This window comes from Anabrus simplex, chromosome 5 (assembly GCF_040414725.1).
Source record: "Anabrus simplex isolate iqAnaSimp1 chromosome 5, ASM4041472v1, whole genome shotgun sequence".
NCBI lineage: Eukaryota > Metazoa > Arthropoda > Insecta > Orthoptera > Tettigoniidae > Anabrus > Anabrus simplex.
In genome coordinates this window covers 314965018-314992617 of record NC_090269.1, presented here as the reverse complement: position 1 = coordinate 314992617, position 27600 = coordinate 314965018, and the positions used below count along the sequence as shown (strand labels likewise).

Sequence of the window (27600 nt, the reverse complement as noted above, 5' to 3'; positions counted from 1 at the left end):
CTAGTGGAGTGGTTTTCACCACCTTCTACTTGTTCTAAACAGTCAACTTAACCTTCCCATTGAACACTCTTTTGTTGCTGGTGGAGAATCACGCCACTAAATGACCAATGACAAGTCTGTCTCCAGAAGAAAAATCTCAATTTTATTAAAGTCAACATTCTCAGGTTGTCTACCAAAAACCGGTCAAGCATACCATCTTTGAATCAAATGAGACTTCTGGACAGGAGGCTGGTCCTACTAGTGCCGATTTAATCTGTAAGAACTCAACGCTTTCACACCGTTTACATCTTATCCGTGTGGACCTCGACCTTCAATCAGTTTTAAACATATCTTCCGTACCTCGCATGCACAGTATCTCACAAGGAAAGTGCATGAAGTTCCCACTGAAGACCGTGATAAAACTTACAAAAATAAGTCAAGATGAGTATGTTTAAGAAATCCTAAGTTTCGCTACGTCTACAGACGTAAAAATGGTTGTACGAAGAACCTCATGCTGAGATCTGGATGATAGATACAACTTTATGTTTCTGAATAGCAAACTAGACAAATATTGTTTCAGGAGACAATTTTAATTAACTTCGTACTATAGTGTACAGTTACAACTGTATTTGTACTATTTTCCCCTGGGTATGTGATACAGAAATAGATGTGCAAAAATGACAAAATTGTTTCGAAACGTCATAGACTGTAGGGAAAGCTAAATGTTTACTATGTAAACCCAGCATGTGAATCTTTGTGATTTTGTATTTACTATATTATAAACGGAACAGGTTTATTATTGCAGTAATAATAATTCATATCTTGCCTTGCAGACCTCTGTATATTTTAAGTGTGGAGTAGATGATGAACAAGCAATTAACGTCGAAAATGTGTATGAAACTGAAAAATACCGTACTGAATGTTCACTGCATATCCTGATAATGAACTGTGCTGGAAGCAGTTGTTATCCGCACCAAGAACATCAGCAAATTCTCTCTTTTCACATTCTGAAAATAACGTTTTGTACTTACCTATTTAGCAACTGATTTCCAGTACATTTCGAAAGACGTCGTTACTTTTATGTGGCAAAGACCAAACGCTATCATAAATTCCCATTCTCATAGCGGCAGACAAATATAATTGACGGGCTAGATAGCTAACTACTTAGGAAACACGTAAAACCTGTTTCTTAATTTTCTACTTAACTTTAGTTAGGCCTACGATTGCGATACGTGTAACTTCACCCTCGTTTCTAAAACGTATGCCTCTTTCAACTGTCAGTGTTTCGTCAAAATTCTATCCAGAAACTTCATGCACTTTCCTGATCAGACATGCGTCTTACAGGGTATTTATGTAGGAAAAAGAGGTTTTTAATCGGAGTATTACTACTTGATCTATGTATCCATGACTTTTGGTAGTGGCGACCTATTGTACTTAAACGTATTTAATCGATTCGTCCAAAAATGTACAAGAGCACGTCTATACTTGATGAAGTTTCTCTCAATTTATTCAAATATTTGCTATGTTAAATATGAGTTTCATTGATAACGTGATGATAATAATAATGACGTCACTTCAGGAGAGAAGAACAAAATGAAGTATAAAGAGAATGTTGTGTGTAGAGGGGATTAAGAACATTAAAATATTCAGTTCAAATATACACACGTATCATAGGTTTATACCCCAGCTGAATGAGAAAATATGAGAGCTATCGTCGAACAATTGTCCAAGTTGCATTTTAGTAAATAAAAACTATCTTGTCGTTGTATTTGTAAACTGGGTTGTTAGTAGAATTAAAGTCCATGATTCTTGTCTGTTGATTTGTATGCGTAGTTTTAGCTCGTGATAACAGATGGCATCACAATTCAGAAAGTTCTGGATTCTGAACGTCGCAAAGAATATGTGGTACTAGGATTCAACCAAAGTCTATGAGCACAGTGAAAGAAACTTGCTATATTTCCTGCAAAGATTGTGACTTAATATTAAGGTTGCAAAAGCACAAGTGAAATACGAGGAATGCTGGGAAATAAGCAATTCTTATTGTGTACGGGGAGTAAGTGTCTACTACGTTATCATTTATCATGTTTCATATACCTCATCGTAGAATCCTCACTATATATATATGCATGTGTGTGTGGTGGTGGGGGGAGGATCTCAGCAGATGTAAATGTAACAAATATCTTTGTTGGAAATTATATATCGGGGGCCTATGACCTAGATGTTAGGCCCCTTTAAACAAGCATCATCATCATCATCATCACGAAGTTATATCAAAGGCCCAGACTGAGACTCAGAATACTTAATTATCTCTCCAGGGAGTTCTGTCAAAATGAAGAAAAACTGCCTCGCCAGCATATCGACTTAAAAATGAAGTAAGGTGTTTCGAGATCAATGAATTGAGCGATTCAGTCTCTTCCCCTAACACAAAAAATAACTCACTTTTGTAAGGAATTATCAGCGTTAAACGTTGTAAACCACCGAGCTCGATAGCTGCAGTCGCTTAAGTGCGGCCAGTATCCAGTATTCGGGAGATAGTAGGTTCGAACCCCACTGTCGGCAGCCCTGAAGATGGTTTTCCGTGGTTTCCCATTTTCACACCAGGCAAATGCTCTGGGGCTGTACCTTAATTAAGGCCACGGCCGCTTCCTTCCCAGTCCTAGCCCTTTCCTGTCCCATCGTCGCCATAAGACATATCTGAGTTGGTGTGACGTAAAGCAACTGGCAAAAAAAATAAAAATTATGAGAAAGGGCGTGATAGCCAAGTGGCACAGCTTGCAGTTTTTCACCAAGGCTGCCGTGACGGTGAGATAGTGCTCCCAGCAAAGAAAGCCAAGCATAACGGCCGAGATGGTTTGTTGCGCATCACGCATCACCTCGTAATCTGCAGGTCTTCGGTATGAACAGCGCTCGCTTGCTAGGCAAAAGTATATCAGGTCTGTGGTGCCATGGCGTTTTGTTTAGTTTAGGTGTTATAAGATCCTCCTCTATATCACGAAGTAGTACTGAAAGGTGTTACTAAGAACTGCGGCCACTACGTCGCTTGGTCATGTGATAAAATAATACCTAGATAATATCACCACCCCTTAGGTTACATACACCAACATTATAGAGGTGTGCTACATCATCCACAAAAGGTGCTTCTTTGTTTTAAATATGGGAAATCAGCTAGTCCGTGAGTTATAAGCGAGTGTTGCTTGTGTTGCTCCTTTCATAATTGGCCCCCATAAAAACACATGACACAATCCTTCACCCACTTACACGCAGTTAGTATCACATATAGACCCCGTCTTCAGCAGTCCTACAAAGCCTGCATCAGCCGCACGAAAATGTCATTTTTTTTTTACCAATGACTCAGTGCCATCGTCTTATGGCGTTGATGGGATAGGAAAGGACTTGGAGTGGGAAGGAAGCGACCGTGGCCTTAATGAATGTACAGCCTAGTGTGAAAATGGGAAACCATGAAAAACCATCTTCTGGGCTGCCGACAGTAGGGTTCGAACGCACAAATGTAAGCTGACAGCTACGTGCCCTAACCCACATAGTCATTGCTCGGTATTATTATTATTATTATTATTATTATTATTATTATTATTATTGAGAATTCAATATATTGATAGAGGACGAAAACTTTGTTCTTGTTCTGTTCCCATCGACAGAAGTTTATCTTCAGCCTGTTATTATTCATTCCTAGAACCATCCCTTTGATCAAATTCATTGTCTTTAAAACAAGTGTCAATTGTCTTTCATAAGCAGACATTTGTCAGCTACTCTTTGATATCTGCTGTATTAAATTTCCTGTTACGTTCTTTGAACTACCATCATTATACAGATTCTTGATCCATGAAATGACGCTTCGTTCTTGTATCGGAGTATCTGTAAAACGTCTGGTTGACTGAAGTTCTGTAGAATACTAACAGTTCTACGAAATCATTCGTTACAGTTCGCTTTTGTAACAGACAGCAATATTTTCCTTTAACTGTGCACAATATTTTAATTGTGCCGTGTAATATCAAAACGTTAGAGAATCTACATTTTTCCCTTGCTACTTCTTTGACGTCGAACTAACAACTCATCGACGGTTTTCGGTGACAGAAGGATGGGAGGGTAGCAGCCGTGGCTTTATCTAAGGTACTACCTCAGCGTCTGCCTGGTGTAAAAAATGGCAAACCACAGAAAACCTTCTTCCGAGCTGCCGACGATGGGATTCGAACCCACTACCTCCCGAATGCAAGGTCACAGCTGCGTGAACCTAACTGAATGGCCAACTCACTCGTAGTTAGAGAATCAAAAAGAAAATTGATACAGTGGAATAATTTAACGGTAGGCAACTTGTGTGTATTTCAAAATAATCAAGGCACGAACTGAGTGCACTGTAAATACAAATTTCTGAAAACAAAGTGATCGATGTTACCATGTACTCCCTCTACTTTCACGATTTAAGAACTGGGAATATGAACTGGTTTATGTATCATTCCATTTTCGTCTTTGTACTTCCTAATCTAACCCTACGATATGTGTACTATTGCAAAAACAACAGGGCACGTTCTTGTAAATCTAGTCATGTATTCCGTGTTTAGTTTGCATCTGACGCCAGTGACTTGCGCTATCGATTTGAAGAAAGAAATTTAAATTTATTTATTACTTACCAATTTATGGGTTGCCGAAAGTGACAAAGTATAAAGATGATGTACTTCGCATAATAGGTGGCTTCTCATCTCTGCTTTCATAATTATTTATAAAATTAAAAGTCAGACAACATGATTGCTCATTATATTATTTTATAAGTGGCATCCACGACTGGTGTGTATTATAACAGTGAATCTCCAAGCCGTTAACAGTTGGATTAGGGCAAGGAGTTACTGCCCGTTGTATCTGCCATGAACTGTGTCGTAATCTTACTGTTTACTGTGTGTGTTAGCGCTGAGTTTGAAGAGGTAAACGAGCAGACCTGTAATATTATTGTACCGTATGTTTCAAAATAAACTACACTGCATTGTTATTTAATTGCGTTGGTATAGTGTGTTTAAAATGTGTTCCATCACGTGCCGCACATTTTTCATAATGTTTCTGAAGATATTGAACATGTTGAACAAAAGTTGCTGTAAGAACACAAAAAATAAAGAAACGTATAGTGCAGAAGAAATCTGGATTCTCATACGTAATGGACAAGACTAGGATGAAGTATTGTAATCGGCCTCGTTCATCCCTTACTACAAGACGCTCAACAATTTGAATGCGGTATGCAAACCCACCCAGCTCTTTAAACATCCGCCGAACAGACCTATCGCTCAAACCGAGTGGACTACGTTTTGGCGACTGTAACACCTCTAGGAGAAGTCCTTCATGATTCTCGTTTGTGGTGAAGGTTCTTGGGCGCCCTCTTACCCCCTTTCATTCATATAAGACTGATCCCGTATGAAGGAACTCGACAACACAGTTAAGTTTGTCCTGTTACTTGGCATCTCCTCATTAAATCGTTCCTCGTACTGTTAGTTACCCTGAAGCAAACTCGGCCCATTTCGACGCTTCTCTCCGTTTGAGCGGAAATAATGTTCTACTCTGTTGTAAGAAACATAATTGTAGAAATCAACACAACATTGAATTCACAACATATTACGTCCAAATACACTAAATAAATACTTCATTACTAGTGAAACGTGGACAAACAGATGAGCAATCGTTTCAGTGCAGTTTTATACGCTATCTTAACATGGAAAATGAGGTTTCGATATTGTTGACCAGATGTGATCCTTGTCCTTGGCCTTAAGAACAACAAATTGGTGACCCGGGGCAAAGACTTACGCGTTCTTGAACGCTACTGGCTTCTTTCTATCCATATATAACATTTAATTTCAAGTAGATATATTCCATGCAGATACAAACTCATTCTCACAACACCCTCTTCGGACCCAGTGTCCATATATGAGTGCAACTACGTTGTAACCTCTGAACATCAAGGTTTCTGTTTTTTCAAAAATATTTTATTCTCATGCTATTTTCTCATTAGTTTATTCTTATAATCTCATAGACAACAACATTTTGTAATCGATTTATGGACTTTGACTGGGACGATGATAGAATAGTGACAGTGGCTCACATAATTAGTAGTAGAAGTTACATCCTGTTTGTGAGGATGGTGATCTAATTAAAAGCCATAGGATTATTGGCATGGTTAAAGAGATCTTTCTAAGGCTTTCTTATTCATAAGCGACCGAGCTCCATAGCTGCAGTCACTTAAGGGCGGCCAGTATGTAGTATTCGGGAGATAGTGGTTTCGAACCCCACTGTCGGCAGCCCTGAAGATGGTTTTCCGTGGTTTCTAATTTTCACACCAGGCAAATGCTGGGGCTGTGCCTTAATTAACGCCACTGCCGCTTCCTTCCCAGTCCTAGCCCTTTCCTGTCCCATAGTCGCCGTAAGACATATCTGTGTCGGTGCGACGTAAAGCAACTAGCAAATATATATTCATAAGCGTTAAGAAAATCACTATGTATTGCTTGAGTTACCGGTACTTTAAGAAGAATACCGCTAAACGACTTGTTTGTGTGTCTGTTCTTGCCATAGATACAGGTCCAGACCCACAACCTGTTGATGACGAATATGAACAATATCGTCCCTTAAGGAACAATACGGCGTATCTGGCAATGCTCTTCGTATCTATTATGTTCTTTAAGACTGGTCACGCCTCCCAGCCACATATGGATATGCATTCTATCAAAGCAATTTTAGTTGTGCTCATTTTCCTATACAGCCGTATAAAGGAAAACGAACTTTAAATACATTATACTGTAGGAATGCACAAAGACGTCGTGCAAACGGTACGGTACAGTACGGTTCATTTTCCTTTACAGGATGGTATAGGAAAATGAGCATAACTAAAATTGTTCTGATGTTCTGGACTCCATATTCATATGAGCTGGGAGACGTGACCAGACTTAAGAAAAATAATGAACAGGAAGATCATTGTCAGATACGCGGTATCGTCTCTTAGGTGACGATCGATATAACTTCGGCATCATTCTGAATATGACTATTGCATTGTCCTTATAAGTGGATGTTTGGCCACCATTGACTCAGCGCCAAGGATCGCAAATATGGAAATTATATCTGCGAATTCCGTATAGGAAGAAAAGCTAGCTACTACGATAAATAGTCATAATGGCAGTTTTGGAACCTCAGAGGGTTTCGTCAATTGATTAATCCCTAAATATGATCGTCGAGTCTCAAGAATATGTATTAAAATTCAAAAGAACATATCTGGAGCCCCTTCAGAAGCATGGAGTGATGCGCCGCTTAATTGCGCAAGAAGAAAATGGCGTGGCCGTTCGCTTACTGTACGGCTCCCTAGATCTCCTCGGAGTTTCTTTTCATCTCACATTAATATCGTGCTAATGATGTCGCCGCATTTGAACGTCCTAAGTGACAGACTTATTATATTTTTGTAGTCATATTCTACATTAGCATACTCACTGCGCTTGTTGAAACAGTTGAAAGACCTCATGATGCAAATGTTATTAAAGCTCCGAGGTGGGAAGGTACCGTCGAAGCCACAAACTGGTTCCAGGACAGCAGGACAGAAATCATCACAAGCCTTCTGGGACAGCACACTGGACACAATCACTGGAATGAAGATGTATGTTGTTAACAGGACACAGACTGCCGTAAACAAAGACAGGTCACTGAACTCATAACTGCAGCTGATGAACCATTTTATATAAGAGGGAACCTACTTTATTGGATGTATACGCTATATAACCCGTTGCTTTACGTCGCGCCGACTTTTAGCGACGATGGAATAGGAAAGGGCTAGGAGTGGGAAGGAAGCGACTGGGCCTTAGTTAAGGAACATCCGCAGCATTTGCCTAGTGTGAGATCGGGAAACCACGAAAAACCATCTCCAGGGCTGCCGACAGTGGGGTTCGAACCCACTATCTCCCGGATACTAGCTCACAGCTGCGCACTCCTAACCGCACGGCCAACTCGCCCGGTGCAATCACTTGCGAAAATAAGAAAATGCAAATTGGAATATACTGTTTCTCCTTCCGTCCCCTGCTCTACGTCCCAAAATGCGAGTTCAAGGCTCGCTAAAAGAACAAGAGAACCTCAATTTTTGTTACAATCGAGACAGTGACATTTGAGAGGTAGAAATTACCAAATATTCCTACGCCGCATTGCCTTTCGAGGTGGAAATGAGTCGCGTTTAGTGTCCTAGAAATGCACCCTTATTTAACGGCTGTCAAATAAAATGTGCAAATATGGACTGATGACTGAGAATAATGAATAAGTGTCGGATGGGTTTAATGGTCTTATTATACGTCATTGCAAAGAGCTGTTTCGGTTCTCTGGACAGGAAATACCAATCCATAGGGAATTTTATATATTATAAAACAAAACACACAGTGGAAGACCGTGGTTCCAAAGAAAAAGCGGTAAATTTCTCAAACCTAATAGTGCCTGTAACTGTATTTCTGTGCGTGACACGGTGTTAAATATAGCTTTTATCAAAATTGGTGCTCTCGGCAGTTTTTGTTCTATTAAAAATGAAACGTAATCTACTAATGACATGAAAATATGGCAAGAACACTGGATTTTTAAAACAGACCGGTGATTCGAGGCAATTACTAGAACTTACAACACCTTGAAAGAAGACCAGACATTAATGTTGAAATTCCTAGATGAGAAGTATCGTATAGTTTAGCGGAGAATTTGTGCATAATATATAAATAACATTACTGGGAGTTCAACTAAGGAATTATTTCTATGTTGTACCCCAGAAAATAGGATTTTACGGAATAATTTATGCCAGACTATTTCAAGTTCAGTTTGTAACATAAAATGTGAATGTTATGCCCTCAATTCACTATCACTTCCTGTGATAATTCTGGTGAGGAAGTGATTATAAATACATGTAGTTGTTTTGTTTCCCGTGTAAAGTTTTGTTTTTGACAGCAAATGTCATCCTCAAAGTCTCATTTTCTTTGTGAAAGAATTATTTGTTTCACAGAAATTTGTATTATTTTCCTTGTGAAATCTATCATCTATATATTCAGACACCTTAGAACTGAGGCACTAAATCAACATTACTTCTTCGTAATGAAGTGCTATTTAAACAAATTATGTGTTACACAGGACTGACGATGGGACAGTCGCACCGAGCAAATTCGCCTGGCGGTTAGGGTCGAGTAGGGGTCAGCTTGCATTAGGGCGATGCTGGGTTCAAATCCTTGATGATAGTTTTTCGTATTTTCCCATTTTTACACCAGGCGAATTCTAGGGCTGTACCTTAATTAAAGACGTGGCCACTTCCTTCCCATTCCCAACTCTTTCCCATGTTTTTGTCGCCGAAAACCTTCGATGTGTTACTGCGACGTTATAGCACTAGCAAAAGTGTATAATTCGCTTACAACAATTTTGTTTTCTTTTTGATAGGGTTTAACATCGCACAAACTCAGGTAGGTTTCCAGCGACGATGGTTTAGAAATGAGCTAGAATTGGGAAGGAAGCGCAGTGGCCTCAGTTATGGAACATTCCCAACATTTGCTGGGTGTAACAATATGAAACCAACTTCAGAGTTGCCGATACTTGGGTTCGAACTCGCCATCTCACCAATGCAAGCACGCAACCACATGGTCCGTACCACACAGCCAACTTACTCGGTCACGAAGTCTGGTAGCTCACTATAAACTTCATAACTGCTAAAAAATAAAAGTCAATATTTATGACGTGATCAGGGTGACTGGTTCCATACGCTTACACTGTAGTGGACTTGTACAGTACTTACTTATGGAAGCCAATAGTCATATAAACTCTGGCTTCTTGCTCTACAGAACTCATACCTCTCCTCATGTTTACGACATTAACACGAATCCCTGCGCGTTTAATGCATTCACAAGAACAGGTAGCTCCTCCGTTCATCGAGAGCAATCGCTAGTCTGGACCTGATGATCCAATGTTTTTCCTTATAACTCTTTCCCTTTAATTGTAGTTATGGTTGGTTTTTAGCTGACGCAAGTGATTTCTACTGGAGATAGATGGCAGATGGTGCGTTCGAAATCCAACTTCGGCAACCCTCAAGCTAATTTTCATGGTTTCTCATTTTCACACCCATAAATCACGCCAACAGAGCAAGACTGACGGAAGCCGCCGTAGCTCGATCGGGAGAGTATCAGACGCGAAATCTGAGGATTCTGGGTTCGGTTCACTGCGTTGTCCGTTTAGTCTCTTCTTTGTACAATTTGCTTAACGTCGCACCGACAGAGATAGGTTTTATGACGACGATGGGATAGGAAAGGCCTAGGAGTGAAAAGGAAGCTGCAGTGTCCTTAATTAACGTACAGCCCCAGCATTTGCCTGGTGTGAAAATGGGGAACCATAGATATCCATCTTCAGGACTGCCGACAGTGGGGTTCGAACCCACTATCTCCCGGTTGCATGATCATAACTGCACGCCCCTAATGATAGATTATTTCGCCCGGTTAGTCATTTTTATTCAGTACTTATCATCTTTTCGACCATATGCTATATGCTTTCAACATGGCCTAATAAGCTGAAAATCTGTTGCTAGTGAATCAAAAGTCGCACATTTTTCTTCCTATGTTTGGCCGACCGCTGAGAAGCTGCCGGGCGTGTTGAGTATATTACAACACAAAGAGTCAGAATGTTAAAATAAAACACTACATCGTTAATTTCGTAACTTGTTGGCTGTGAAGGGACATTAAACCTAAATCGTCGGCATTTATTTCAGTGGTTGCATCACTGAGGACCCGTTCTGAGCAGACACCGTCTCTAAGCTCTCCGGGCGATGTCTAGCGCTACATTCCTTCCTCCCAGCCGTCGTCCGTCTGTCTAGCACAGAAAGCGATCGACCCTGATCTTGAAAGGAAAGTCTCTGGAGCTTGCTGGGAGGAGAGAACAGGCTTGACAGATTACATTAGCCGATAATATACGTAACTAGATATTCACTGTGAACTGTTATATTCTAGCGTTCAGCGTGCAACAGTTTATGAATGTTCTCACCGCTTTATAACCATCAACGTAAATATTTTGTGGCTAATCCTGTTTGTATACCTTGAAGTCTTTAAAAAATGGACCTTATGTCATCTCTTTGTTCACTCTCTTCTTATCTTATCTTCCACAGTTTTGCTTTCTCATAGTCAACCTACCTTCCTCTCGAAATACACTTTTAATCTATTAAGTCGTGTTTAGTAAATACAGCCTTGTAGACTTACATATTGAAGTGAAGTTATTTCTTTCTTTCTTGATCTGTTTACACTTCAGGGTTGGTTTTTCCCTCGGAATCAGCGAGGGATCCCACCTCTACCGCCTCAAGGGCAGTGTTCTGGAGCGTGAGACTTTGGATCAAGGGATACAATTTGAAGGAGGACCAGTACCTCGCCCAGGCGGCCTCAACTGCGATGCTGAAGGGGCCTTGTAGGGGTGTGGGAAGATTGGAACGGTTAGACGAGGAAAAGGGAAGGTAGCGGCCGTGGCGTTAGGTTAGATACTATCCCGGCATTTGCCTGGAGGAAAAGTGAAAAACTACGCGAAACAACTTCGAGGGTGGCTGAGGTGGGAATCGATACCGGACCTCCGGGGGTGGCAGCTAATCACATTAACCACTACACTACAGAGGCAGACAGTGACGTTATGTACAGGATAAAAACGACCTAAGATCCTATTAGTGTCGGGTTGACCAATTTTGTTACGTACTTAATAACATTTCTTCAATATATGCCGGGCTGAGTAGTTCAGACGGTTGAGGCTTTGGCCTTCTGACCCCAACTTGGCAGTTTCGATCCTGGCTCAGTCCTGTGGTATTTGAAGGTACTCAAATACATCAGTCACGTGTCGGTAGATTTACTGGCACGTGAAATAACTCCTGCGGGACTAAATTCCGGCACCTTGGTGTCTCCGAAAACCGTAAAAGTAGTTAGTGGGACTTAAAGCCAATAACATTATTACGTATTATCTTCGATATGTACCTTATTTACTGAACACACTTAATACGAAGTTTTTTTCTAGTACAGTGTGTGTACCGAGCTCGATAGCTGCAGTCGCTTAAGTGCGGCCAGTATGCAGTAATCGGGAGATAGTGGGTTCGAGCTCCACTGTCGGCAGCCCTGAAGATGGTTTTCCGTGGTTTCCAATTTTCACACCAGGCAAATGCCGGGGCTGTACCTTGATTAAGTCCACGGCCGCTTCTTTCCACTTCCTAGGCCTTTCCTATCCCATCGTCGCCATAAGACATATCTGTGTTGGTGCGACGTAAAGCAAATAGCAAACTAGTAGTACAGTGTGGTCGTGAAAATTAAATATCCGCTATTTTCCTCTGCTTGATCTGTACGAACTTATACTTTCAGCTGTTTCATGCACATACTACTTTTCCATTCTTAACTTAGCCTTTCTTTATTACAAACACTGTTCTGCCAATGTACCCACCTGCATGTACCAGAAAATCACTTTTGCTGCCTTCAAATCAGTTACTTTAAACTAACTGTACCGAGCTCGATAGCCGCAGTCGCTTAAGTGCGGCCAGTATCCAGTATTCGGGAGATAGTAGGTTCGAACCCCACTGTCGGCAGCCCTGAAGATGGTTTTCCGTGGTTTCCCATTTTCACACCAGGCAAATGCTGGGGCTGTACCTTAATTAAGGCCACGGCCGCTTTCTTCCCACTCCTAGGCCTTTCCTGATCCATCGTCGCCATAAGACCTATCTGAGTCGGTGCTACGTAAAGCAACTAGCAAAAAAATTAAAAAATATGATTTCTGAATTCTATCCATAAAACAAAACAATGCTGAAAAATGAATAGCGTAAGGACTTCATCTGCGAAGAAAAATGAATAGCGTAAGGACTTCATCTGCGAACTCACTTCCATCTTTTAAATTTTCGCCTGTCGCAATAGCGGACTCACGGCAGGAGGAGTACCAAATTTATTTTTTTTTTTTACTCACTCGAGCGCCAAAATCGTAGCTTAAAGGGACGGACACACTGAGATGATGTCATGCGCATTACGTCAGCTACCGTGGTCACGTCTTGTGCACTCTAACCTTCTACATTGAAATAATATACAAACTATTCCCATATAAGAAATACTTTATAATCTCTAATCACTTTTTGCATTTCACGAAATGTGTCACATAGGTTTTACTTACGAGGGTACTGACCCCAATTTCAATCACTTTTCTCGTCAAAATGTCTTTAAAAAATGCCACATTCATATCGTATTTAGAGTATGTAAAAATGGCGATTCGGGTGACGTGCGAGTCACTGCCACGTTCTAAAACTTTTCAGAAGTGTCCAACATGGTTTTTAGGAAAACTTATTAATATTGACAAGTTTCATCCAGCAATACTTTCAGTGTTGGAAGCAAAATCAGGTAAAATAAGTAGTTTCATATTGTGTTCACACATACATGCATCTTCATTATAGACTCTTATGCATTTCAGCATTCGGTCTGAAAGCCTCTGTGAATCAACAAACGCCTCCACAATCCTCCATCTGTAACTAGTTCTGTTTCCTCATTTAGTTCCATATCTCTTTCCTTTAAATAATTTGAAACTGACTCTAACCATGGCTGTCTTGGCCTTCCTCTACTTCTCTCACCCACCATGACCGAGTCTGTTATTCTCCTAGGCAACCTGTCCCCTCCATTCGCCTCACATGACCCCACCCCACAGAAGCAGGTTTATGCGAACCGCTTCATCAATGGAGTTCATTCCTAACTTAGTCTTTATCTCCTCCTTCCGAGCACCCTACTGCCATTACTCCCACCTGGTTGTACCAGCGATAATTCTCGCTATTTTCATATATGTTACTTCTAACTTATGAATAAGATATCCTGTTTCACCCAGCCTTCACTCTTGTACAGCAAAGTCGGTCCTAAAATAGACCGATGTATAGTTTCATCCGGGAGCTGATTTCCTTCCTACAGAATACTGTTTATAGCAGCTGCGATCTAACTGCATTAGCTTTGCTGCACTTTCATTCAATCTTATTTACTCCTCTACCACCTTGAGAGAATACACATCCTAAATCATTGAAATTATCTACCTGTTCCATGTTTCTAAACCCAACCTGACATTCAGTTCACGTAGATTCCTTCCCTAATGACATCACTGAAGTCTTGAAGAGGCTAATTTTCTTATCATACTCACTGCAACTAACTTCACGTTCCAAGATATTACTGTAGATTGCCCTCTTTCAGCACAATTTGCCATGAAGACAAAGTCATCGGCATAGGCCAAACTGCTCACTATATTTCCACCGAACCTTTCAGTAGATGATCCATGCAAACTATGATGATGATGATGATGCTTGTTGTTTTAAGGGGCCTAACATCAAAGGTCATCGGCCCGTGCAAACTATGAACAATGAACATGTTGTTCATGTTTTGTTAACTAGCAGTTTTACTTTTCAGTGTAACGTACAACAATCAACTTCTTACTTTTCTACGGTCATATACGAGAGAAGATATAGTGAATGTAAAGCTATTACAAAAACTTTCAAATTCAATTGTGAAATAAATTATCCGCACTCAAGACCTGCTGCAAGACGTAGGTTTCTCAATTTTATGTAAAAGAGATATATTATTAAAATCTATCAACATGTTACGGTATACAAGTTTTAGACATTCTTTTTTAGAAAATAATTTTTTAGAAAATATTTTTTTCTTGATAAAATACCAATATATATAAATTGAAAGGGGACTGGCTGCCTGTCTGTCTGTCTGTCTTTATGTCTACCCTCTCAAACGACGTCATGTCTAAACTGCTGTGCGGAATGTCATACAATTTTGCAAGCATATCCTCAGAGATAACCGTGACATGATGATGTTCTCTTTCAAAATATTGACCTAAAATATAATATTATTTAGGAACTTAATTGAAGAATTTCATATAATTATCTAAAATGAGATAGTTTTTTTTTTCTCGTTCAATCACGCCAAAAATACAAGACCAGTGGAACCGGATTTTCTAATTTTCCTGTAATTGTCTCAAAAACCGAGCAAGTGGCCGTGCGGTTAGGGTCGCGCAGCTGTGAGTTTGCATTCGAGAGATGGTGGGTTCGAACCCCACTGTCGGCAGCCTTGAAGATGGTTTACCGTGGTTTCCCATTTTCACACCAGGCAAATGCTGGGGCTGAACCTTAATGAAGGCCACGGCCGCTACCTTCCCAATCTCCCACACTTCCGTCGCCGAAAACCTTCGATGTGTTAGTGTGACGTTAAACAAATAGAAAAAAAACGTCTCAAAATGGCAGCCATAAATACGTAATTACCGAATATGTGCATGTTTTATCCGCTTAAGTCATAGGTAACTGATTAGTTAAACAAAAAAATTAATCCCAACATAATTCTATTGTCGATAATAATACTTTGAGGAGTTCGTCACGAGCAACGCAGTTCAACTGCTTACTGTTCACTGTTTGAACAGTTTGTCACGAACAATGGAGATGAGTTGTCTACTGTCGGCAGTTAACTTTTAGAGCGTTTTTTATCCGACATATCCGCGCGTGTCTGAACCTTAACTTACACAATCTGAGAGTCCACTCGCATCTCACATTGATCTCAATTATGAATGAAGTCAGAGGTTCACATATCGTATTTGATGATGATTATTGCTTAAATGGCCCTAACATCTACGTCATCGACCTCTATGTATGTGCCTCATCGAACCTAGCTCCTCTCAGGTAGCATATTGTACACGGGAGAGGTGAACACCGTGACCTCTAACAGTCTGTTGTGTTGATTTATCCCTCGAATCAAATGAACCGAACAGGTGCTAATGGGAATGACCTGCTAACTTGTTATTCAGCCCCAGTCATTAAAACATGGTCTAAAAGACACGCTGTCTGTAATCTGGAGATACAGCTGACCGCGAAATGAGCAGGAGAAACACGTTATGAACGACAACCTGTTTGGTCGGATGGTTCAACACTGTAGGAGATCTTCGCCTGAAGTCCTGTAATTTATACACCAAGTTGTGTGAATTTATACACCGAGTTGTGTGTATTGCCTAACGTTCTCGGCGTTGCCTCAGGATTTAATGTGTAGTACTATAAAATTCTAGCATGTTTTTAAGGTGATTGAGGAAAAGTTGGGCGTAAATTAGTGGCTCCAGTTTAGTTCCGGTGGCAAGTTCCTAATATTCAAATAAACCAGTGCGTAGCCTATTTCCATGATGATTTCACCTTTCGTTGCAAACATAGACGTCTAATGCCGAGCTTTGTCGCTTTCCCTTGAGCGTTGAAAATCGATTTCAACCTCTACCATGGAGGACTGAAATCTTGACATAAGATTGAACCACGGAACATTCGATCTTTCTTGTGACGTTGACTAAGACCTGAAGCAGGTTCGAATCTCATCCTTCGACATTGATGATGCAGCATTCCGTAATTTTCCAACATCAACTCGAAACGATGATTGGGTTGGTACCTAACATACAAATTACAGTATCTTATTGTTGTCCCTAGTCTCAGTCACATACAAGTTCATCAATGAAGACAAAATATGTTGCAGAAAAATCTATTTTCAAATTGACTATTTCGCCTTTTCGGTCATACTATCGGAATGGTTCTTTTGAATCCTCATTATTCGATTTGCTAATTGAGAATTATACGCAACTCAACGAACTTACCGCTAGAATACTCAGGTGAGAGAAGTATTTTAATGGATATTTGGCTTCGATGACGCGACTTTTGAAAAATTCACCTAGACTTTCCAATACTTATTTCTGGATACACTACTATAGTTCAGAAGCGAATGTAATAGCCGCGAGACATCCTCCTTTCCTTTTCTTCTACGGGGCTACAGTCTGAAATGAAAATATATACCACTTTGGTTTGGATTCCCCGAAGATCTCTAGTTCCTGTGGCTATGTTCACAATTTAAAGTAAGCTTCATACTTTGTTCTAGAACAGTAAGGTAAATTCGTGTCCTCAGTCCGAGGTGGTCCAGCTTTTTTCAGGCACACCTCCAATGGAGGTGTGATGTACGTACCATTTTAAAGACATACCCGTCCTGTTGCCAATCTTAAATTCCTGCCAGTATCCGGAATAGAATATGGTCCTCCCAGGACGGCGCCCAATAACGCTAGTCGTTACACTTCCGAGGTTCTAGAAAAGTAATGCGGATGAATAACATATCTTAATAAAGATTTGAGTTTTCTTTCTTAATCAGTTTACCCTCCGGGGTTGGTTTTCCCTTCCTGAGGGATCGCACCTCTATCGCATCAAGGGCAGTCTCCTGGAGCGTGAGACTTTGGGTCGCGGGGACAAAACGGGGTAGGAGAATCGGTACCTTGCCCAGGCGGCCTCACCTGCTATGCTGGACAGAGGCCTTGTGTGGGGATGGGAAGATTGGAAGGGACAGGCAAGGAAGCGGCCGTGACCATAAGTTAGGTACCATCCCGGCATCTGCCTGGAGGAGAAGTGGGAAACCACGGAAAACCACTTCGAGGATGGCTGACGTGGGAATCAAACCCCTTTCTTCTCAGCTGACCTCCCGAGGCTGAGTGGACCCCACTCCAGCCCTCATACCACTTTTCAAATTTCGTGGCAGGGCCGGAAAGAACACGGGCCTCCAGGGGGGGGGCAGTTATTACCACTAACCACTAGCCTATATCACAGAGACGGACAATATGAGTTTTACGTTGTAAAATAAGTTAAGTAAGAACTCTTTGCAACACGGTGGTTAGCAATCGTAACCACCCACAAATTATCCGTTAATGCATGGTGGTTAGCGTCAGTGACCACTTCCTACAAGCCTTACAGAGGTGGTAGCTAATACTAACCACCTATTCCTGTTTAGTATTTGTCTTACGTCGCACCGATACAGAGTTGGGATAGGACAGGGCTAGCATTAGAACGGAAGCAACTGTAGCGTTAATTAAAGTGCAGCCTCATAATTTGCCTGGTATGAAAATGGGAAACCATGGAAAACCATCTTCAGGGATGTCAATGGGTTTCGAACCCCTCATCTCCCGAATGCAAACTAACTACTACTTGACAAAACCACGTAACCAACTCGCTTAGTCCTCCCATTCTGGTTGAATTAAACCAACTACAGTCGAGACAATACGCGACACTCTGCGAGATATCGAGGAACAGCGATTAGAGCTCTGTCTAGCGGAGTGACCTGGAGTTAATGATTCTGCCATAAGAGCACGTGCATTTGTTTGTGAAGTTTTTAGCGTTTGCCGTAAGTTTACATAAGTAAATAGTAGCGTGTGTTATTCCTTTATATCTCCTCTCAACATGAGTGGAAAGATATGTGCTGTGTTTGGATGCAATAACTATGAAGTGCAGAAGGATTCGCGGTCTTTCTTCCGTTTCCCTCATGAAAAGAAAATTAAGTAAGTATTGTGTTTGCATATATATTCTTCAAGTGACACGAGATTTTAATAGTACTTCCTAAACTTCTGACCTGCGCGACCCATATTTTAATTGGCTTAAAATATTAAGCTTATTTTATTGTATAGTGCAGCAGTTAACCTTCAATACCGATGTGTTGTTGTAGGTGCGATCTGTGGGTTGTAATGTGTGTGGCTGCTTGTGTTCCAAGTTACCCCATTTGGAATGCCGTAATGCGTTGTCAAGCACTGAAGAAAATATGGGTGACTTAAGAAATGTACATATTTTTCTGAAATAAAATTATGATGAAAATTTGCTTTGCCCTAATGTAATGGCAAGTATTGCTTATAGGGAAATTTTGAATGTTTTTGAGGCTAAATTTATAGATATTCTTTCTGTTAGTTGGCTTCAAGTTAAGAGGAAAATTATCCATCTCTTAAATGTTAATTCATGGAATATTATGTGTAAGGAATGTGCTGATAATTTTGTTGACCAGTGATTTAATGTGATAATGCAATGATTTTTAAATGAGAAAAGAGACAAATCTAGCCGTAAAAGTTCAGACAGGAATGCTAAGGCTAAGAAAGTAATGCATAAATGAAAGATCAAGGCCTTTCACAGCAGTCCATTTCATATCATGATTACGTGTCTAATTTCAGTCTTTAAACAATAATCTGTTAAATAATTCTTCATTCGTTTATCCAGATTTGCTTTACCAACTTAGAAGTTAATATCTTAATAACAATTTTTTTCTAGACGTTATTTATTTATCCATTTCCGTATATGCATTTCCATTGATATTTGAATTTAGCGCGAATTTCCAGGTCATGCCACTAGGAACGCCACTTGCAAATCGTCTCCCATTTTAACAAAGCTAAATCTGGAAGTGCCGCGTATTGTCTGTACTGTATTTAATTAAACTGATATGCGAACGCAAATCAAATAATGTTAACTCTTATGTCACATTTTTATGCAATAATGGACAAGTTGTAATCGACAAGACATCATAGAAACACGCAATAATGAATAAATCCTCCCTCATCGTTTTAGGGTCCAGGCATTAAACTACACTAAATCTATTCGGAATGCCAACGCCAGATTGTTGGGAAAAGGCCAGAAAGAAGAACAATGCACAGACTGTGACGTGCAATTAAGGCAAAAGAATTGAAATTACTCGTTGCATGATAGAACACAGAAGATGGCTAATTTCCATTATGTTAAGAGTTCAATCTACAGGAACAACCCTTAGCATTTTCACTTGATAACTTTCGATAGCTCTTGTTGAATAACATTATAATCTTAATATTTGTCCGCCTCCGTAGCGTAACGGTTTGTGTTATTAGCTGCCGTCCTCGGGGGCCCGTGTTCGATTATCGGTACTACCAGAAATTTAAAAATGGCAGGAGGGTTGGTATGTGGTTGAAATACCATCTGCAGCTCACCTTCATTGGGCGTGTGCATGAAAAGAGCTGCACTGTTTCGGGATGAGGCACAAGGAATTGTGCAGTAAAATAGAGAGCATTACAACAGCTATGAGGAAGAGAAAACTAATGTTCTATGGTCACAGAGTCTGGATGGACAGCCATAGACTCACTTCAAGGATCTTCAACACTATATCTAGAAGGAAAGCTACAAATGCCAAATGGACGAATTTAGTTAGGAAAGACCTACAATACCTAAATATTGATGACACTGACACTTACAACCGAGATAAGTTCAGAAAGTTAATCAAGATATCCGACTCTCTCCAGTCATTAACAGCTAAATCACTGCGTCCAGGAGTAGGAGTGAAATGGACTCAAGAAAGAAATGGCATCCATAGTGCCAGAATGAATACTGTGTTAAGAGGAAGAAAAAACTCACCAGAGTTAAGAACCACGTGGTCCTTCGTAGGCCTAAACGAAGAAGAAGAAGAACAAAAGTGATAGCATTAATAGACCTTGATAAGTAACTTCCGTAATAGTGTATGCTGAAGTTCGGATAAAATTCATTAGCAGTTCAATAAATGGAATTTATGTACAATTATATCATACATCTGGCCCCCTGTGGGTGGGGGTGGTAGAATAACACACACGGTATCCTCTGCCGATCATAAAAAGTAACTTACAGGGGCCTCAGGGGCTCTCAACTTGGGAGCGTGCGTTGGCGACCACGGACCTCTTAGCTGAGTCCTGGCATTGCTTCCACTTTCTCGTGCCAGGCTCCTCACTTTCATCTATCCTATCCGACCTACCTTGGCCAACTCTTGTTCTTTTCCGACCCCGACGGTATTAGGTTCCCGAGGCCTAGGAACTCTTTCATTTTCACTCCCTTCGTGACCCTTGTTTCTTTTTGCCGATAGCTTCATTTTTCGAAGTATCGGATCCCTTCCACTTTCTTCTCTCTGTTTAGTGTTATATAAATAACTAGCTGATGTACCCGTGCTCCGCTACGGAATTCTACACTGTATACAGAATTCTAGGTTAGGTAGTGTACACGTTGTGAGCTGGTTGTATTAAATCGCATACCGGTAGCTCTTAACGTTAGCCCAGGAACGCGACGGGGAATTTGTATGTACGTATGTTCAGTTCGTGAGCGATTCCGCTGGTGGGATCCTCAACAGCTCTGTCATCAGCTGTCATAAATGGCCTAGGCATCTCTGAAGAGGTGTACTAGGGAAATGAGGAGTGAGGTAGTTTCCCGTTGCTCTCCTCACCAAGCGACAGTTGCTATTACATATCAGTCTGCCAAGCCCACTGAAATGCATACACCAACCGACCCTACAAGCAACATTTTTCACACCATTCATAGCAGGGACTGGCTGAATAAAGATTGGCATTACTAGCATCGCTCATACCTCAGTCACTTTCATATTGTCAAAGCCAAGGATAAGACAGAGACAGATCTATGAAAGTAACAAAATTGCTCTAGCCTATACCAGAAGACATAGTGCACTGTAAACACTAGGTCCTGCCAGCAAAGGCATACGGGGAATTTACCAAACTTCTTTTCTCATATGAAGACTGGGTTGGGGAATTTTCATTGCAATGGTAGGCCCACTTGCCTACCATCAGTCACAATCAGGTTGGGGAGTTTTCATTATAATGGCAGCCACCCACTTTCCACCTGCCTTTTTTCATCCTGAGAAAGACTTTCTTAGTGGTTTTCCCAACTGAAATGAACATAGCTCAGTACAATGACACCAGTAGGAATGTCGCCATTAAAAGCAATGTTTTCATATGATATACTCGTTCAAATGAAAAACCACACATTTTCTCACTTTTAACGAACAGTGCTACGCTGCCGATCTAACAGTCCAAAGTTCCAGAACTGGAATGACCAAGCCGAAGACAGCCGTGATCCGTTAACATTCTTCACCTTTCTTCGGCGGGGAAGGGATGGTCAAATAGTGGAGAGTTCTAGGGCAAAAACTATGCCCTTTTACTAATCTATTTCCTGGGAGTACCCGATGAGCCGGAAAATCTCAATTGACTACAGCGGCGGTGGAAAAGTCCATCTGACTTGGAGGCAAATTTTTCCTCCAAGCCAGAGGAGAAACCTCCTCTTCACTGCTAATTTCGTATAAGATGAATGTAGAATTTAATGAAAATGAAGAAGCTTTTCTTAAGAAACGGCCCTTTTTTGGGCTGAATTTAGAGGTGTTTACTGAATTGTGGTGCTATAATTTGGAATAGGCGTAGATTGTATTTCTAGATCAGGTCATACTACTACTACTCAGTGAGCCTCTGCCTTAAGTGTGCACACTGTTCATTCAAGACAGCGCGTCAGAGTAGGGATAGAATAGGTGGCATACTATGATCAACCAGTGTGTTACGTACCAGCAATATCAGAAAATGTAAGAACCAGAGGAATGGCATGCTAAAGAAGAAAGTTTTCGAACTCCCCAGCTATTTCCTGCCAATATTCAATCAGGCTGTTATACTCGGTACGCGGCAGTAATTCCATCTGTCAGAGTTGAGTGGCAGCATAAGAGACAAAGAACATCATAACAAACAAGGGTCAATGTAATGTTATTGTTGATCAATGTTATGCGCTTTCAATAGTGTAGGCTTTCACAGTTAGTTTTCTTCCGACTCTGAAATACCACTCTTATCATAGTCGGTACGGTAAAACTGAATAAACATATGAAAACCTACAACCTATTTTCCAGTCTTTGACCGGGTCAGGGATGTAATGAATGAAATATAGGCTGTTATTACGAAGGGGTCACCACTCCCAAAGTGATTTATATTAATGAGTGATAGATGCTATGAAATGAGAATGGAGGGTGCTGCTGGAATGAAAGATGACAGGGAAAACCGGAGTACCCGGAGAAAAACCTGTCTCGCCTCCGCTTTGTCCAGCACAAATCTCACATGGAGTGGCCGGGATTTGAACCACGGTATCCAGCGGTGAGAGGCCGACGCGCTGCCATCTGAGCCACGGAGGCTCTGAATAAACATACATATTAGGAACTTTGTATTCTCTTTAACGTTTGTTATGTAGTACTTTTCGATAGGACCAATAACACAGGTGTAAATGAAAATGACACAGCGATTACTACTGTAGCTATCCCCACGAAAACTAGGGAACGTGGTAGAACATTTACTTCGTGTGAGTCCCTCATCAATAAAACCTGAAACGAATGCTCATCTTGCCACACAGATCACCCAGAGCCGTTTCTGGGAATTGTATTCCAGGTGAAAGACGAGGACAAAGTAGAAGTTATATTTGATTTTAGCTTCACTTTTCGAAACTGTTGCAAATTGAACACACATAGAAAACAGTGTACATGAAAATATGATGCGTAGAATAGGCGTCTTATGACAATGAAAGGATACAACCACATATTTTACAATTCTTAATTACAACTCCAACACTAACATTGAAACATTTCATTTCAAACTTTTCCTTTAATGTTATATTCCATTATGACGTACGTTACCAATAATGTGCCGAGGAACTTTCACTTATCACAAGTATTAACTACCAAAGGATTAATCTCGGACGATATTATGTTTATTAATATGACATAAATATTTGCTGGGTGTTTATAATTATCACTACTACGGTAATTTATCTCATTAGATAATCATTATTTGCCACCGAAAGAATTGGCCGTGCGGTTAGAATCGTGTAGCTGTGAGTTGGCGTTCGGGAGATGATGCGTTCGAATCCCACCGTCGGCATCCCTCAAGATGGTTTTGCGTGGTTTCATATTTCCAACCAGACAAATATTAGGGATGTACTTTAATTATTAAATCCACCTTACGAGCCCTAGTCCTTTCCTTTCCGTCGCCGAAAACCTTCGATGTATTTGTGCAACGTTAATCCACTAGTAAAATAATAAGTCATTATTTGCCTTAGATGTGTGAAATAGATAAACAAAAGTCTAATATACAAATAGATTTATTTTTTACACTCTGAAGTCGGCTCCTTGGCTAAATGGTGAGTATACTGGCGGTCTAATTAGACGGCCCTGTTTTCAATTCACGGTAGGGTCTGAGAGTTTAACTGCGTATGGTTAATTCGTACAGATCGGGAAACCGGGTGTTCGCGTTTGTCCCAACACATTCCACTTCATATTCACACAATACACCACGCAATAATCCGCCACAGAAACTCGCAGTAGTTAATACATCCCTCCATATACGGTTGACATCAGAAAGAGCATCCGACTGGAAAACTAAGTCCAGTCCACACGTGCGACACAGTTCACAACCGAGACCACACCAGTTTGGGAAAAGTGGTAGAAAAAGAAGAAGTAAATGTGTTCACACTCTGAATCAATACTTAATACTAGTTGGTAATAACATTAAATCAGCAATCAATAAGATAAACAGGCTGCCGGAAATAATGGAGAAAGTAGGAATGCAGATTTCCTTAGCGAAGACAAGATATATGAGGAACATCAATGGTGGACCTGACTGGATGATCACTAAGTATAGGAAGAATAGACAAGTCAAAAATTTCAGATATTTGGGTGAGGGGATCCAATAGAATGGTTTAAAGGAGGAAACTGTCAACGTCAGGATACGGAAGTTACACCGGACCTACCATTCATAAAGAACATATACAAAAAAAGGACAACGTATTTAGGAGTCATGTTTAGGCACTACAACTTCATTGTTAAAAACTGAGGGATTACAAGCACCAGAAACCTTGATCATGAGTAGACAGGAACAGGTGAGTCAACTGGAGAAAACAGTACGTAGGATATTAAGGAAGATCCCCAGTAAGAGGTGGGTCAATGGCAGTAGTGTAGCCAGGATCAGCCGATGAGGTGGGGCTTATAGTTACAAAATTATGATAGAGCATAATGGTGCTTGTGTGTGTGTGTGTGTGTGTGTGTGTGTGGTGCGCGCATGCGTGTGTGTCACAAGGACACTGATACAAGTCATTTATGTTGATATTCAAATTGAAGTACCAGTACACTAAAAAATCTTACATTAAAATATAGAACAAGAACACTACAATCAAGGTGATACTATCTAAAATATAACTTTCGAGGTTTTTTAGAAAATAGGTTCAAGAAATCTGTTGGTTTTACAATTATGTCTCTGTGAATGTTCGAAACAGTCAGCCCCTTGAACCGACTTTCACGTGTTTATTGTCAGATTATGTTTATTTTATTTTGTAAAAATTCCATGGAGGGGGCTCAGTAATCTCCCCTTGGCTTCGGCCCTGGCCAATCGGGAGGTACGATTCAGATATTAAGGAGGTGTACAGAAAGACAGAACCTACATACTAAGGAGCAAATACTGTTACTTTACGGACACATTTTATAATAATAATAATAATAATAATAATAATAATAATAATAATAATAATAATAATAATGGCTTTACGTCCCACTAATTACTTTTTTACGGCTTTCGGAGACGCCGAGATACCGGAATTTAGTCCCGAAGAAGTTCTTTAACGTGCCAGTAAAGCTACCGTCACGAGGCTGACGTATTTGAGCAGCTTCAAATACCACCGGACTGAGTCAGGATCGAACCTGCCTCAACCGTCCGAGCCACTCAGCCCGGCGGACACATTTTTAAGGTGTCAGATGATCGACTAACAAAATGAATATGGAATTTTATATCAAACCTCAATCAACAAGGCGGAGGTGGTTCCGGGTATGTGGAAAGGGCCTGAGATAGATCGGTATCTTAGAATGTAAAATTAATGGCAGGGTCAAATTTACACAGATTAAGAACTATCAAGGTTTTATCATGGAATCAAAACCCTAAAGGAGGAGAGGATTTCTACCGCAAGGCGCTGGCTATAATTGGCTCAAGAAGCACGATAATGGAAGGATTTCAAAGTCGAAGAAGAACAAAATATAGACACTGGAATGAAATTCGTTGTTATCACGCATTCCATAGGTGCTAACTCGATACGCAAAACAAAAATAAACAATAACAACAACAATAACAACTTAATAATGGCTTATGACAAATATGACTACAGTAGAGTACACACATGCACTTTAAAAGAGTAGAAGAGACAACGCAAAATAAAAATGCACAAGCACAAATAACTTGTATAGGTATCGTGATAAATTACAAACATTAATTATATTTATAATGTTATATTCCTGCTACGTAAAAATGAAGTTGTAGAAAAATAAAGCAAACATGGTTTCACGCAGTAAGAATGATCTATACGGTGTGTAGTTGTAAATAGGAAATCCCGGCATGAAGACCTCCTAAGGATTAACTGCCCGAGCTTAAAGTATTGCACGTCACAGAAGAATATATTACGAATAGGAAGAACACGTACAATGGGGCGCCGACAGCTGAACGTGACGTTGCGTGACAAGTTAATTGCTTGTAGAGCGCTTAACCTTACCTAACACCAGGACGAGAAGAACCTTCATGATGCCGAGCTGATTCTTGAGTACGATATTGGGGCTCTTTGTACCAGCTCTTTATATACTGGAACCAACAGCCTTTAACGCCCACATTTCCGTCCGGTACCCTCCACTCCAACCAGGAACATAATACCAATGTCACGGATACAGAATTATACATGCAACTCTCATTTAGAAACATTTGATTTAAATTAACACTTGACCAATAAAACATATTCAAGGATACAATAGAATTCGTCTTATGAAGGCTGAGTTCCTAGTCATCATCCCACAAACAATGAAGATATTTATCCCTCTATAGAATTTATTTTATTTATTTATACTTATTTTGGCCAGCCCCGTGGTGTAGGGGTAGCGAGCCTGCCTCTTACCCGGAGGCCCCGGGTTCGATTCCCGGCCAGGTCAGGGATTTTTACCTGGACCTGAGGGCTGGTTCGAGGTCCACTCAGCCTACGTGATTAGAATTGAGGAGCTATCTGACGGTGAGATAGCGGCCCCGGTCTAGGCCGAGAGGATTCGTCGTACCGACCACAGGACACCTCGTAACCTGCAGGCCTTCGGGCTGAGCAGCGGTTGCTTGGTAGGCCAAGGCCCTTCAAGGGCTGTAGTGCCATGGGGTCTAGTTTGTTTTTTTATACTTATTTTTCTCCTCCTTAATCAGTTTACCCTCCAGGGTTAGTTTTTCCCTCAGACTCAGCGAAGGATCCCACCTCTACCGCCTCAAGGCCAGTGTCCTGGAGCTTCAGACTCTAGGTCGGGGATTACAACTGGGGAGGATAACCAGTACCTCGCCCAGGCGGCCTCACCTGCTATGCTGAACAGGGGCCTTGCGGGGGTATGGGAAGATTGGACGGGATAGTCAAGGAAGTGGGAAGGAAGCGGCCGTAGCCTTATGTTAGGTACCATCCCGGCATTTGCCTGGAGGAGAAGTGGGAAACCACGGAAAAACCACTTCCAGGATGGCTGAGGTGGGAATCGAACCCACCTCTACTCAGTTGACCTCCCGAGGCTGAGTGGACCCCGTTCCAGCCCTCGTACCACTTTTCAAATTTCATGGCAGAGCCGGGAAGCGAACCCCGGCCTCCGGGGATGGCAGCTAATTACGCTAACCACTACACCACAGAGGCGGACTATTTATTTATTTTTTATTTTATTTTATTTATTTATTTATTTATTATGGCATTTTCAAATTGCACAGTTAGAGCACCTAGCCCCCTTTTAGAATTAACCACATCAAAACATCTCATTTTAAAATTATTTTCGTTCTTTGGGTCATCAGTCTATAAACTGTTTTAATGCAGCTCTCCATGTCACACTATCCTTAGCTAATGATTTTCTACGTAACTACTACATCCTACACCTACCCAATCTATACATTCAAGCCTTGGTGTATCCCTACCCTTCTAACCACCTACCGTTCGCTCAAAAACTA

General features: G+C 40.9%; 1 long non-coding RNA gene across 1 annotated transcript in view; it reads right to left on the bottom strand.

Annotated features, from left to right (window-relative positions):
- The window catches only part of LOC136874868 (uncharacterized), a 34966-nt gene extending 8776 nt beyond the window's left edge, over positions 1 to 26190 (bottom strand). The window contains exons 1-2 of the long non-coding RNA XR_010860314.2: positions 26147 to 26190; positions 7450 to 7599 (exon numbers count right to left, since the gene is read on the bottom strand). This is a non-coding gene — a long non-coding RNA (uncharacterized lncRNA). The remainder of the gene's footprint in view (positions 1 to 7449; positions 7600 to 26146) is intronic.
- Positions 26191 to 27600: the final 1410 nt, after the last annotated feature.